Source organism: Peromyscus maniculatus, chromosome 9 (assembly GCF_049852395.1).
Source record: "Peromyscus maniculatus bairdii isolate BWxNUB_F1_BW_parent chromosome 9, HU_Pman_BW_mat_3.1, whole genome shotgun sequence".
NCBI lineage: Eukaryota > Metazoa > Chordata > Mammalia > Rodentia > Cricetidae > Peromyscus > Peromyscus maniculatus.
The window spans coordinates 49,074,774-49,090,593 of record NC_134860.1 but is presented as its reverse complement, the minus strand read 5'-3'; the positions used below and the strand labels follow the sequence as shown (position 1 = coordinate 49,090,593).

The 15,820-nt window shown below is 42.9% G+C and overlaps 1 pseudogene; it reads left to right on the top strand.

Annotated features, from left to right (window-relative positions):
- Positions 1–14,380: 14,380 nt before the first annotated feature.
- Positions 14,381–15,413, top strand: LOC143267129 (10 kDa heat shock protein, mitochondrial pseudogene; annotated as a pseudogene).
- Positions 15,414–15,820: the final 407 nt, after the last annotated feature.

Sequence of the window (15,820 nt, the reverse complement as noted above, 5' to 3'; positions counted from 1 at the left end):
AGTGCTGGGATTAAAGGTGTGCGCCGCCGCCGCCGCCGCCGCCGCCACCACCACCACCCAGCAGAAAACAATTTTAATGAGGTAATTTTAAATGAAAGCTCAGGAGGCTGTATCTAAATTACAGAAAACATATATATCTTAGCTATCTAACAGTTATAAACACAGCGAAGTACATTAATAATTTGTTTTCCTAATCAAATTTAAATGAATTACTTACTAAAGGTTTAAGTTATTGTAACAGGTACCTTGAAATGGTTCTTTGCTAGGAAAAGCTTTTACTTTTTATTTGTGTTTATGAGGCATTCGGTTTATAAGACACCCTGAACAGGTTAAAGCTTGGCATTTATGATTGCTATTATTATTATTATTATTATTAATTTTTTTTGGTTTTTCGAGACAGGGTTTCTCTGTGTAGCTTTGCGCCTTTCCTAGAACTCACTTGGTAGCCCAGGCTGGCCTCGAACTCACAGAGATCCGCCTGGCTCTGCCTCCCGAGTACTGGGATTAAAGGCGTGCACCACCACCACCCGGCTATACTAGTATTATTTTTTAACTAAAATAAAGATAAATAATTTGAAATATATCACTATAATGTAACACATTAAGATGTTCTATAAACACTAAGATGTCTAAGCCTCAAAGTAGGTTTTCAAAATGACAATTTAAAAATACTTAGAGTTGGGGGTTGGAGAGGTGGCTCAGAGGTTAAGAGCACTAGCTGCTCTTCCGGAGGTCCTGAGTTCAATTCCCAGCAACCACATGGTGACTCACAACCATCTGTAATGAGATCTGGTGCCCCTTCTGGTGTGCAGGCAGAACACGGTAGACATAATAAACAAACAAACAAACAAACAAACAAATAAATCTTAAAAAATGCTTAGAGTTTTCTCCTATCTAACCCTAGCTAAAATAAGGATCTTGAAAAACTTGATTGTTCATTTGTTTTGTTGTTGTTGTTGTTGCTGGGTTTTGTTGTTGTTGTTTTGTTTTGTTTTTTCCTTTTTCCCCCTAAGACAGGGTTTCTCTGCGTAGTTTTGGTGCCTGTCCTGGATCTTCCTCTGTAGACCAGGCTGGCTTCGAACTCACAGAGATCCTCCTGGCTCTGTCTCCCGAGTGCTGGGATTAAAGGTGTGCACCACCACTGCCTGGCACTCATTGGTTTGTTTTTAAAGAAGTAGTAATGGCCAAAAAATCCTTTAAATGTTTGTACTATAAACACATATATAAAAACAGAGACATGAGCTACCTTCTTTTTTTAATGTATTTATTTAACTTACTAATTTTACATCTATGGGTGTTTGGCCTGCAGTTATGTGTGTTCAGCACATGCACTCCTGGTACCTGAGGAGGTCAAAAGAGGTGTTCAGTCCTGGGGGTGGGGGTAGAGTTTCAGATGGACCACCATATGGAGCTGGGAATTGAACCTGTGTCCTCTGGAAGAGCATCCAGTACTCTTAACCTTTGAAGTCATCTCTCCAGCCTCTACCCTCTTTATCTTTGGAATAGAGTTTAGTGTTTCAAGGGAGGGTAACTGTCTATTAGGAAAAACATGTCCTGCAGTAGGGGTAATCATCTCTTAAGGTTCTTTGATAAGCAGCATGTTACAGAACTCAAGTGGGACAGGAATCGGGGAGATAAGAGCTTAAGCAGAACTGCATGGTATCATGTCCTTAAGAGCAGACTTAAGTTGTTTAAACTTAAAAACTCAGGCTAATTGTTCCCCCAAAAGATTTAGGACCGTTACCCATCTCTATTTGTTTTATGTGCGTGGTACACTTATTAAATATACTTTTTGGGCCAGGCGGTGGTGGTGCATGCCTTTAATCCCCACACTCCAGAGGCAGAGCCAGGTGGATCTCTGTGAGTCAAGGCCAGCCTGGTCTACAGAGCAAGATCCAGGACAGGCACCAAAACTACACAGAGAAGCCCTGTTTCAAAAACAAAACTATATATATATATATATATATATATATATATATATATATATATATATATATATGTATGTATGTATGTGTGTGTATAGTCTTTTATCATTATTTTATTTCTTAAAATTTTAATTTCACTATGAGCCAAAATGCAGCTGAGCCAAGTTAATAACTGTAGTTTACACAGGCACTCACTTACAAGCCAGTTTGGCAGTAAGTATATTATGTAAAAATAAAACATGACCACATTTAGACAGAAAGTTTATATACATAATCATACGTAAATATATTTTAATGATTTGTTTTTATTTTATGTGCACTGGTGTTTTGCCTGCATGTATGTGTGAGGGTGTTGGATTCCCTGGAACTGGAGTTATAGACAGTTGTGAGCTGTTATGTGGGTGCTGGGAATTAAACCCAGGTCCTCTGGAAGAGCAGCCAGTGCTCTTAACCACTGAGCCATGTCTCCAGGCCCTAAACCAAGACTTTAAACATCATTGTTTGTTAGGATTATGCTGTCTTATATTTTTGACTGTGAGCCTAGCTGAGCCATCTCTCCAGCCTTACAATTCTATTTTCTATAGTCCTCATTATGAAAAGGAAACAGCATAGCCATGCTCACTAAACATATCTGCTGATTTATGTATGATCCAACAGTAACAAAGAAGGCCTACATTTAACAGTGTTTTGTTTTGTTTTGTTTTGTTTTTCAAGATAAGGTTTCTCTGTGTAGCCCTGGATGTCCTAGAACTCACTATGTAGACCAGGCTGGCCTTGAACTCAGAGATTCCACTGTCTCTGCCTCCTGAGCTCTGGGATTAAAGGCGTGGACCACCGCTACCTGGCAACACTTAACAGTTTTATATTAGGAATATTTTGAAGAAATCTTATGAATTTATGATTATATATTTATCTTATATAAAAGAAAATCTATTTTGGAAGGAAATACTTATCAAAATCTACTTACATAACACTGAAGCTTTATGAAACATTCAGCATTTCCAAAGATACCATTTTGCAGATTTTAAGATGTTTAGAGTACTCAAATTTGTAAAATAGTATGTATTTATCAAGCCTTAATATATGTCCACAATATTTAAATTTGAATCTGCACATACATTTTAATTGGGCATTCCACAATAATTTTAGCACACAACAAAAATGAATTTAAAAAGAGAACTGAGGTAGCCACAGTTTGTTAAACAAACAAACAAACAAACAAACAACTTTGGCACAAACAACATATGAAAACCACCAAAAATATACTAAAACAACTACTGTAGACACATGACATGTATATACTAAAACAATTACTATAGACACATGACACAATTACATGACATTAGATTTGCTCCACTGAGAAAAGAAAAGGTAGAAAGTTTAATGTATTTCTTTAAGATATGAGAAAGGCTTGATAGCAAAAAAGATCTAAAGTTGATGTTTGTCATATAGACTTAAGGTAATCTCTCTCTCTCTCTCTCTCTCTCTCTCTCTCTCTCTCTCTCTCTCTTCTCTCTCTTCTCTCTCTTCTCTCTCTCTCTCTCTCTCTCTCTCTCTCTCTCTCTCTCTCTCTCTCTCTCTCTAAATAGCTGAAGGAGGTGTTTCTCAGTATTGTCTCAGACTGCTTTCCAGCAGGTAACTTGGTGGTCACAACTTATGCCCAGTCAGGTCTGGCCACCCATCCACAACAATCTAATTAAAAGAGGAAAGCAGAGGCTGGAGAGATGGCTCAGCGGTTAAGAGCACTGGCTGCTCTTCCAGAGGCCCTGGGTTCAATTCCCAGCACCCACATGGCAGCTTACAACTGTCTCTAATTCCATTTCTAGGGAACCCAGCACCCTCACACAAATGTACATGCAGGTAAAGCACCAAATACATAAAATAAAAATAAACAAGTTATGTATAAAAAAGTGGAAAGCAGGAAAGGGAGATAGATTTATTTAATGCAGTCACAGTAGGAATAGGGACAAATGTCCTGCAAGTCTATCTTTAGGGTCCTGGGGACACACACACACACACACACACACACACACACACACACACACACACACACACAGCCAAGGACATGCACATCTAAGCAGCCCTGGCCAAGGTACTGCTGCTACACTCACCATTGACTCATTATTATCCAGGCTTTAGTTTCACCCAATAAGGTGGTTTGACAAATTGTTCCAACGGTGTGAAATCTCTTCTAGAGAGACAAGTTCTCTCTCCGGCTGGAGCCTTTTCCCTCTCATAGCATGAGATTTCCAGGGAAACTCCCACATCGTTAGCGCCCATTCTTTCAACAGTCTGATAATCAGATTGAGAGACACAGTGTTTCTTTAGATTATCTTTATACCTACCAGAGCCACTACATGGGTGGGGGCAGGGGGTCGGAGGATCAGCTTTTCACAGAGACGCCCCAGAAAAACCACGTGACCCAGAAGCAGAGTATGGACGGGTCTAGGAAATGTCTATTTTGATGTTAGAACACCCAAATATTTAGTGGGTTTCTTGTTAGAAAAACAGAAGTAAAGGTATACAGAGCCCATGTATAATAAGACTGATCAGTCAAATGTTGGCCACAGAAGGGACACAGACATGGCTTCCTTGGATTATTAACCTGAGTTCCCCTAAGCTGTAGGGACCTCCACCTGGGAGGGGGCGGGGCGGGGGTGGCACTGAGATTTTTGGCTTTAAGGTTGAAAGGACACTTAGGGCTGGTCTGGGTTGTATAATAAAGACACTTTACTGTAAATGAGACAAAGCTGCTCGAGGAAAACTGAAACTGAGAGGAGAAGAAGCAAGGTCAGAGAAGAGGGAGCTGCTTTGGAATTTACCAGAGGTTTTGGTATAAACGGTAAAAAGTTTGAACTAATTCTTTGTTTTAACCCCCATTTAGCTCACAGGTACTGTTGTTTTTTTTAAAGAGCTCTTTATAATTATTAATTACTACTTTTACCGCCACCCCCAAATCATTTTACATTTTAATTAAAGCAGCCTGCCTGTTTGTGATTTTCTTTTTTTAAACTTCATTGTTTAGGATTTGGATAAGCGCACAGACAAAGCAGCTTGGAGGTAGTAAATGTGTCTCTCCATTTTCCCAAATACTTGCAAGTTAGTAATTATCATACATAAAGACAGCTAGAGTACCTGATGGCGGCTTATCTCCAAATATTTCCTTCTTTTGGAAACCTTGTTCCCCAAATACACACATGCACACACACACACACACACACACACACACACACACACGCATGCACACATATATATGTGCAAGGTTCTTATCATATATACGGATCAACTTCCTCAGCTTCCCCCAGACCACCTTTTCCACTGGGTCTCCTGGTTGTCTTGCATCTTACTCAAATGTGAGGGGGCTCAAGACACGGGGTGAACCAATCCCTCATATGTGTCTTCCCGGGTGAGCCAATAAGGTTCTTTCTGACCCGGGAACCGGGTGTGTTTGTTGGGGTGTTCCCCCAGACACCTCCACACTTTTGGGTGGAAGGAACAAGTGCCCTTCACCTTCAGTGCCTTTGGTGGGGTCACAGGAGAAGCAGCAGAAAAACGCGGAAGTATGCAGACAGGAGTGTCAGGGGACAAAGACCAAATGACAACAAATCACATTTTTCAAAGACAGTGAGAACCAAGACAAATAAAACAAAAACTAAAATGCCTTCAAAGTTCCAAAAGGGAACAAAATACTGAAAACAAGCTAAAACAGTCAGATCCAAAGTGACCTTAGAGGTTCCAAATCAAGCAAAGAACTCAAACCAAATGTCTAGACCAAAATGCTATCAAAGCAAACAAATTAGAGAGACCTTAAACCAGTGGTTCTCAACCAATGGGTCATGGCCCTTTACATCCCATATCAGATACTTACATTATGATTCATAACAGTGGCAAAATTACAGTTATGAAGTAGCAACAAAATAATTTTATGGTTGGGGGTCACCACAATATGAGAAACTGTATTAAAGGGTCACATCATTCAGAAGGTTGAGAACCATTGCCTTAAACCAAATATTTTGAAAGCAGATCAAAAAGGTATTTAATAAAATAGGATTCTTTAAAAAAATAGTTTATTTATTTTTATTTTATGCGCTTTGGTGTTTTGCCTGCATGTAGGTCTATGTGAGGATGTCAGATCTTGGAGTTACAGACACTTGTGAGCTGCCATGTGGGTGCTGAAATTGAACCTGGGTCCTCTGGAAGGGCAGCCAGTGTGCTTAACCACCAAGCCATCTCTCCAGCCTTCAAAGTAGGATTCTTGTTAACCAGCTCAGAATAAACAAAATGGACCATGGACTAACCAAATTAAGGGAGGCCCAGAGCCCTGGAAAGCACTTACCAACAATTCACCTGAGGAAAAAACATTAGGAGGCCTAGACTCAGTGGGTCCGTGCAGGTACATGGCTTCCACTCAGCTGATTCCTTCAGTGAAAAGTGAATCATTCTCAGAGTCCCATTTTACCTTCAGTGCCTTTGGTGGGGGTCACAGGAGACCCCATAATTGTTGATACAAAAACTGAAACTTTCATCTTAAAGGAGATAAGACGATAGTTTATTTTGGAGCCATTTTGAATGACTATCTATGATCCAGGAACGCAGATGTTTCAGCAAGTATTCTTTCCTTTTTTTTTTTTAAATGGTTTTTTTGAGACAGGGTTTCTCTGTGTAGTTTTGGTGCCTGTCCTGGAACTCACTCTGTAGACCAGGCTGGCTTCAAACTCACAGAGATCCACCTGCCTCTGCCTCTCGAGTGCTAGGATTAAAGGCATACACCACCACCGCCTGGCTCCAACTTCTATTTTAAATTTATTTATCTTATTTTGAGCATGATTATTGTCTGCATGTATGTTAATGTACTACATGTACATTGAGCCTGCAGAAGCCAGAAGATAGCACCAGATGCCCTGGAACTGCAGTTACAGATAATTGTGAGCATCCTTGTGGATACTGGGACCTGAATTTGGGTCCTTCGTAAGAACAGAGAGAGTGGTCTTAACTGCTGATTCACCTCTCCATCTCAAAATTGATTTAAAAAATTTTTATCATTGTATGTGTGTGGTATTTGTATGCAGCATGTGCTCTGTACATGTGTGGAAGTCAGAGGACAACTTTGGGGAATCAGTTTTCATCTTCCATCTCACTGAGAAGTTTTCTGATTGCTTCTGAGGCTGTAGAATGTACTTGAGCCTAGCTGACTCTGGTGGTTTGAATAAGAATGGTCCTCATAAGCTCATATATTTGAATGCTTAGTCACCAGGGAGTGGACCTGTTTGAAAGGATTACAAGGATTAGGAGGTGTAGCCTTGTTGGAGGAGGTGTGTCATAGGGTTGTGGGGGGAGTGGGGGGGGGGAGGCTTTGAGGTTTCAAAAGCCTGTGTTAGGCCCAGTCTCTCTCTCTCTCTCTCTCTCTCTCTCTCTCTCTCTCTCTCTCTCTCTCTCTCTCTCTCTCTCTCTCTCTGCCTGCAGTTCAGTAAGTAGCTCTCACCTACTGCTCCAGCAACATTCATGCCACCATGCCCCCACCATGATGATAACGGATCAAACCTCTGAAACTGTAAACCAGCCCCCAGTTAAACGCTTTCTTTTATAAAAAAGAGTTGCCTTGGTCATGGTGTCTCTTCACAGCCATAGAACCGTGACTTCAACAGTGATAATTCTCCTGTCTGCTGCCCCCAGTCTTTCAGTAGGAGTGTTCAGATAACAGATGGACATCACCATATCTGTTTTGTTTTTTTTCCAATCTGGGTTCTAGGGGGATCAAACTCAGGTGGTCAGGCTTGGGTAGCAAATACTTTTACTCACTGAGCAGTCTCCTGGCACCCCAAATATATTTTATAAGTGCAATATATTACATGCCCTTATTAAGTTATTCATCTAAGCTAACCAACAAAACATCACTGTATTCTTAAAAGTCATATAAACTAACAACTTATAAAAGTGATTCAATCCTATGTTTTCCTAACTGTCTCAAAGCTAATCTAGAAAGAAAATTCCACTTCAAGCCATGTAGCTTTTATATTAGATTCATTAGTCTAATTTGCTACTGTAATAGTTATTCTCTCTAGCAGGTTTGGACCCAGCTGCTAAGACATGACACATGAGCAGTCTCTCTTAGAGTTATATATAAGTGAGGGCACAGTGAGACCACTGTACTAGACCACTCCGTGTGTGGAAAGAAAGGTTTATTGGGCACCAAACTGCCAAAGCTATCTCTGGGGTGGGAGTGGGGACAGAGAGAGGAGAAAAATGTCAGAACAGCAAGCAGATTTTACAGAACAGTCGACAGGGTCTTTGAGTTGATACAGGCTGTTCAAATTGGCCAGGAACTAGATGCCCTCGCTCAAGGTGGTTGACCTTTTGGGAGTAATAAGGGGGGTTCCCGGTAAACAGAAACCCTCTGTTAGGCCTCTATTTACCCAATAACAATTCTTCTGTTTACCTGGCCAAAGTCCTTCTGTTTAGGACATTGTCACCAGCACTGCCATTTGGGGGGCATTTTGGACCTAACACTATGCACCCAACTCTACATTCTCCCAAATACTGCAAATACCTAACATATCACGTATGTCCCTTTCTTACACCTGTCAAAGCTATGTATTTGGTTCTTGTAAATATTTCATCCTTAATTTTAAGTATTCTGGATTTTAAAACATATCCACTAGGAAATGACATATCTCAAAAGACTGGGGAGCCCTTCCCAGTAATGATCTTAGAGACACTTGGATTGACTTGCCCAGCTGGTTTAACTCCCAAAGGAGGAGACAATGCCAGAGGTAGACTCCATTCTTTAGCATAGCACTTCTCACTTTGAAGAGGCAACCCAAAAAACATTTAAGAGATGGGCTGAAATTGGAGACCAGATATAACCAAACCAACTCCTGCCATTCTTGCGGGCTATACCAGCCTCTGACGGGTGGAGGCCATACTAGAGGAAGACTCATGCAAAAAAAAAAAATGTTGAGTTTTTTGCATTTGTGTGTGGGGTGGGGTGGGGTGGGGGGTGTGCTTGCTGATGTGACCATGGCCAAGTTGCATGCTTTGAGGGCTGAGCTGCATATGCTGAGTGCTAGATCACTAAGATGAGGTCGCATGGTGTCTTAGCTACTTTTCTTATGCTGTGACCAAACACCATGACCAAGGCAAGAAATTGGGCTTACAGTTTCAGAGGGCTCAAGTCTATGATGGCAGAGTGAAAGCATGGAAGCAGGAACAGCTGAGAGCTCACATCTGGATCCAGAAGTAGGAGGAAGAGAGAGACAGAGATAGAGACAGAGACAGAGAGAGAGAGAGAGACTGGGAGTTGCAGGAGTCTATTGAAACCTCAAGGCCCACTCTTAGTGACTTAACTCCTCCAATATGGCCACACCTCTTAATCCTTTCCAAACAGTTTCACTTAGTGGGACCAAATATTCAAGTGGTGTTGGTGTCTTGGACCCATCTAGTCTACTACTGACCAAGATTTGTGTGAGTTCTCTGCCTCTGAGGAAGGGGAGAGAGAGAGAGAGAGAGAGAGAGAGAGAGAGAGAGAGAGAGAGAGAGAGAGAGAGAGAGAAATCTTCAATGTGCCCCAAATTACTAAGAATCCCAGGATCTTCATTTCTGGGTGCGATGTTTCTAAGGTGTTGGTCCCTCTGCCCTGAGGTGGAATCTGTGTCACTAACAGATCTATCTCGTGCTCTTCCTGGTGGGAATCTTTCCCTACCCAACAGGCAGTTGATCTCAACATCAAGGAGTGGCTGTTTTTACTTATATTTTCTTTCCAGGGAGTTGTTTCTGTCTTGCAATCCCTCACCCAAGCCTCTCCCATCATGATGCAAAGATCCCCAAGTGATTCTTCACTAACAGGCTTTGGAGTGGGATGGCAGCAGAGACTCAGGATTTGAACATTTCTTGAGGACCAAGATGACTGACCATAAACATTGTGGAATCAGAATCCAAGTAATTTGCAAATATGCTTTCCCTCAAGTAGCTGCTGGCCCTTGCAGGTGGCCAGCCTCTCTCCGGAGTTGTGTTTTTTGATCCCAGTCATTCATCATGAGCCTTTCCAAACAGCTACAGTCTGAAGGCAGTTTCATCCATTAAATACTAAAGTTTTGTATCTGTTTTACCCATTAAGTGTGAAAATGCCCAACTCTGGTGGTCCAGAGTAGAAAATAAGGTACTTTTTCAAAGGCTAGGATGTGTAGCTCAGTTGGTAGAGTGTTCACCTAGCATGTATGAGACATGCACATCATAAAAAGTAGGGCACATGCCCTGTGATCCCAGCGCCTGGGGGTGCTAGTCAGAGGGTCAGAAAGTCAAGGTCATCCTTGATTGAGCACCCTGATTCACTGAATAGGTGGAAGAACAAGTGAGGATAGTTTCCCACTATAGTTTTGGACCTCCACATGAGTGTGCGCCATGTGCACATGAACCCACCCACCTACCCATATGCATATGTACATACCTCACACATGAAGTGGGGGGAAATTATGTTTATCTGGCCCCAAATTTCCTCTTATGGCTCTTTGTCATATTGATTTTTTAGTTCATTGAGCATTTGTGTCTATCCCTCTGTAGGCACTGGCCTGGAAGCTGAGCTACAGCAGATCATAAGTTAAATGAATGCCGTTCTCCTCATCTGCATGGTCTTGAGACTGACCTAAACACTGTGTATGTGTCTATCAACCTGTTTGTTGTTAATCACTCCATCTGGAGACAAATGCTCACTTATCTTCTAGCATCCTCATCTGATAAAAATGTTTGCTTTTTTAGCCCATAAGGAAACAGTGTCCATACAAAGCAATGCAGTTGTATCTAACAACAGTTAGATATGCTGTTCAGGCCACACCGCAGCAGAACCAAATGGCGCTTTGCTTCATCTCAAGACCAATACTTTCTTTCTTTCCCTCTTTCCTTCTTCCTTCCTTCCTTCCTTCCAGAAATGTATTTGTCTGGACATTTTGCCTGCATGTATGTCTGTGCATCATACATGCCCACAGAAGCCAGAAGAAAGCATCAGATAAATCCTCTGGAACTGGAATTACTGATGACTGTGAGCTGCCATGTGAATGCTAGAAATCGAACCCTGGCCTTTTGCACAAGTAGCCAGTGCTCTTAAGCACTGAGCAATCTCTCCATCCCTTAGAATCCATTCTTATTGATTTTGTTTTTATGGGAGTGTTTCTTGACAGCACCCAAAGTTCAACTTAAATTCCTTCCCTGAGGCGAGTCAAGATGCCAAGTTGAAACGTTGAAGTGGTAAGAATACAAAACCAGAACCTGATAGTTCTAAATTCTGGCACCCCTCTCTGTGGCCAGTTAGTGGCTTGGTCTTGAGTCATGCACATGACTAATTTACATGCACCCACCTTCATAAAGCACAAAAGCTGCAAGGTGCTGGGAGTCTACCTAATCTTAACTCTTGCGTGGACTGGGGCTCTACTCTACTGTTCCCAGCAACGTTTCTGGGCTGACTGCCTCTGGCGGCAGGATTGCTGCTCTTTGCCCTGCACCCACTTCCGTTATCCGACGGTCTTTCTCAAATAACTGGTTGAGAGTTTTCTCTCCGGGTCCCACCAAGCCCCGGCAGTCCACTTATAAAATAAACACACAGATGCTTATATTATTTAAACTGTTTGGCCTAATGGCTCAGGCTTCTAGCTATCTAGTTCTTACATCTTAAATTAATCCATTTCTATAAATCTATACCTTGCCACATGGCTCATGGCTTACCGGCGTCTTCACATGCTGTTTGTCATGGCAACGGGTGGCAGTGTCCCCCTCTGCCTTCCTGTTCTCTCACTTCTCTCTGTTAGTCCTGCCTATATTTCCTGCTTGGCTATGGCCAATCAGTGTTTTATTTATTGACCAATAAGAACAACACATTTGCCATACAGACCATCCCACAGCACTGGTCCCCCTTGTAAGGTCTTTCGCCCCACCTTTTTCTTCTTCCTTTTTTTAAAAAATAGTGCTTGTAGTTGAAAATATTAGTCCTCTCTGACTCTTCCTTTGCCTTCACCCTTTTAAGGCTAACATACCGAACACCAAACGTATCCAAGCTCAGGGAGGGGCAGTGCTAGGCGCTTAGTTTTGGTGAGTTCCTTTCCCTTTCTACCTCTGGTCTGAAGGGCTCGCCACCGCTGTGTGCCTGCCCTCTCTCCTGGGTCTTAGGGATCCCGTATAATGTTGTGCATCAGATCTTGGTATGCTGTTCATTTCCCTCCATCTTTTCTCAGTTAGGCAATCCCGGTCGTTCTCCTGGATCCTGACTCTTGCCCTCCCTAGCTTAGCACCAGACCTCTAATTTGTCTAATTAGTCCACCACCCCAGCGTCTCTCGCTTCTCCCATATATGAGCTGTTCTAGCAAGTTTATCCTAAATGACTGCATTTCCTGTTTTCTACAAGACAGCTTGTCATTGAACTTGCTGTTGTCTGCCCCACCCTTTCCCTGAGACCTGGCCCCTTGCTGGCTCACAGGGGCACAGTCACCATGCGGTGACCTCAGCGACTACTTACTATTGTATGCCAACACTTTCAGTTGAATGATTTTTTTTTTCATTTTTGTTTTTTGAGACAAAGTCTCACTCCACAGCCTCGGATGACCTGAAACCCACTATGAGCCCAGGCTAGCTTCCAACTCCCAGCAGTTCCCCTCCCAAGTGCCAAGCTTAGCCTTGAGCTAATTTACCCAGCTCAGTTGAATAATTTCTAAAATGTCCCCTGGCTCTGAAACCTTAAGAAACAAGAGAAGAAAAAAAAAAGATCAAAGTGCTGGCAGCCGGAAGAGAAAGTGCAAAGAGGGCAAATGGCAGACTGTGACTTGTTAAAAGAGGAGGATAGGAATAAGCAGCTACCACCAGAGACGAGGTGGTCCACGAGTGTACCCTAGGCTGCCTCCAGCTCCTGGGATGCTCTTGAACTTCTGATCTCCTCCCCCCAACTGAGTCCTCAGATTATAGGTGATTTTTATGTGATGCTGAGGATAAAACCCAGAGCTTCATGCATGCTAAGTAAGCACTCTACAAAGGCTTACTAAGCTGAGTTACATCCGTTGTTTTTCTGGATACTGCAGATAGGTTGGGTAGAATAAACCCTGGGCTGGATGTAGTGGTGCACACATTTAATCCCAGATCTTGGGAGGCAGAGGCAAGTAGATGTTTATGGGTTTGAGGCCAGCTTGGTCTACATACTGAGTTCTAGACCAGCCAGGGCTTTGTCTCAAGTAAAAAGAAAATCAATCAAACAACAACAACAAAAACACCAACATAGAAGAATTCCATAACTTTCTGGGTTACTACCCTGAGTAATAGCACACCCTATGAGACTAGTCTATTAAATATAAGAGCCACACAGGAGGATTCTTCCCCCCCACCCCCCGAGACAGGGTTTCTCCGTATAGCTTTGCACCTTTCCTGGAACTCACTCTGTAGACCAGGTTGGCCTGGAACTCACAGAGATCCACCTGCCTCTGCCTCCAGAGTGCTGGGATTAAAAGGCGTGCGCCGCCGCTGCCGCCGCCGCCACCACCACCACCTCCCGGGTGATTCTTTTGTTTTTAAGAATTAAATTCTTGTATTTGTGTGTGTGTGTGTGTGTGTGTGTGTGTGTGTGTGTGTGTGTGTGTGTGTTTACCTGCCTGTGAGCACACTACAGAAGACAACTTGTAGGAGTCTTGTCTCTCCTTCTATCATACAAGTTCCAGGGATCGAACTCAGGTCTTTAGTAGCAGAGAGGCACCTTTACCCCTGAACCATCTCATGGGCCCCTGTAGGGTTTCTTTAGGATTCCTTCCTTCAGAAGACGAACGGTTCAGCTGGGGTGGGTCACACTCAGTGATCAGCCGTGCGAGAAGCACCTGCAGCAGACACTTTCTGATCTTCTGCTTAGAGTCCGGGTGCTGTCTGGAGCGGAGGGCATGGTGGGGTCTGTTAATAGTGCCTGTGCAGTAGTAATTGTACTAGGAAAGTCGTGACTAGCAGGTGAAAACAGCATTGCTTAGATAAAAATCCTCATTTTAAGGGAATAAAGAACATTGCAGACTCTAAGGCTGAAACAGGCTGCGGCGAGAAACCTAGCATTTGACCAGCCAGTTGCCTTCAAGTTCACAAGCGAGATAGAAGCTGTGAGCATTATTCAGTTCTGTGGTTACCTTATGAGGATGTATAACAACATCTGTGAGAGAGAAAAGAAAGGCAAGGTGACAAGGATACACATGCTGTGAATGTCTAGGAAGCTGGAAAAGCCCAGAGGGAAGGGAGCTGAGGAGACTGTAGGGCAGTGTGTGGTCTCTGGCTCAGTAGAACAGCTGGGATGTCCCAGCGTCTCTGAATGCTGTCCTTGGTCTGATTTTGGCAAAGGTCAATAATGAGGTCAGAGAAGTTGGGTTAGTTTCAGATTGAGGTGAGGGCTTTGTCAGGAACTTGTAGAAGGTATAGTATAGTATAGTATAAGGATTCTCTTCTAAAACGAGACCATGGCTCTGACAGTCTACGGGAATACCCTGGCCTCTCATTCTGGATCTCAGAGTATCACCCATGACGTCAAGTGTCCACAGGCCTGGGAAGCCTCACTCTTAACCGCTGACCCTAAGGTTTACTCCAGGGAGAACTTGGATGTGCGGAGGGTCTCAAGATAAATGTCCTCAGTCCATATTTTACCACACTATTTCTTTATCAGCGGTATGCTAATAAAAACAAGTGTTGGAGATCTAAATTTTGGACCTCACACATGTTAGGCAGGTACTTTGCTACCGAGTTAGCGATCAGCTCAGCTCAAAAGAAATCCTTTAAAGCATTATTTTTTTCATGGAAAATAAAAGTGCATCATGGAGTATATTGATAAATTAAATTTTTTTTTTATTTTAAGTATTTTTACTTTGGAATAATTTCAAATTTAAGCATAAGTTACAGAGGTGGTGTACAAGTTCCTCTGCATACTTCACCCAGATGTTTCCCATTGTTCACATATCTGAGCTATGCAAAAATAAGTTCCTAACATAGTGCCCACTATCTCTTTAAACTGGCATCTTTCACGTGTCGGGAGCTGGCCGCAGACTCTCCTCGCTGCGGGGCCTGACTGCAGAGTCCGAGCTGCAGCCGCACAAGTTATAACCAGACACGTTTTCAGAAAGTTTCTCCCGCTCTTTGACAGAGTGCTGGTTGAAAGGTGTGCCGCCGAAACTGTGACCAAAGGTGGCAAGATGCTTCCGGAGAAGTCTCAAGGAAAAGGATTGCAAGCGACAGTAGTGGCTGTGGGATCGGGCGCCAAAGGACAAGGTGGAGAGATTCAGCCAGTCAGTGTGAACGTCGGAGACAAAGTCTTCTCCCAGGATACGGAGGTACCAAAGTAGTTCCAGACGGCAAGAGATGGTGACGTTCTTGGAAAGTATGTGGACGGAAATCACTGTTGAAATGGTGTCACATGAAGCTGCCCATTCGGCTGACGGCCTGAACTATTTATTATTCATCATGCAAATAATTTCCATGCCTCCTTTTTTTTTTTTTTTTTTTTTTCCGAGACAGGGTTTCTCTGTGTAGCTTTGCGCCTTTCCTGGAACTTACTCTGTAGCCCAGGCTGGCCTCGAACTCACGGAGATCCACCTGGCTCTGCCTCCCGAGTTCTGGGATTAAAGGCGTGCGCCACCACCGCTCGGCCTATGCCTCCCTTTAATAACAAACTGATGATGCCTTAAAAACAAACAAACAAACAGCTTCAGTGACTATCTGCTAATGACAAGTACCTTTGCCATCCTGGCCACAGTGCAGCCAACAAGACCGGGAAATGAGCAGTCAATCTATTATAACAAGTGAATTTTAAGACAGTGTATATGATTTCCACATAACACCTATCTCTAAATATTGGTTAAGAAGGGGACTTCAGAGAAATCCCAGGCTTGTCAGGCACACGTTAGGAG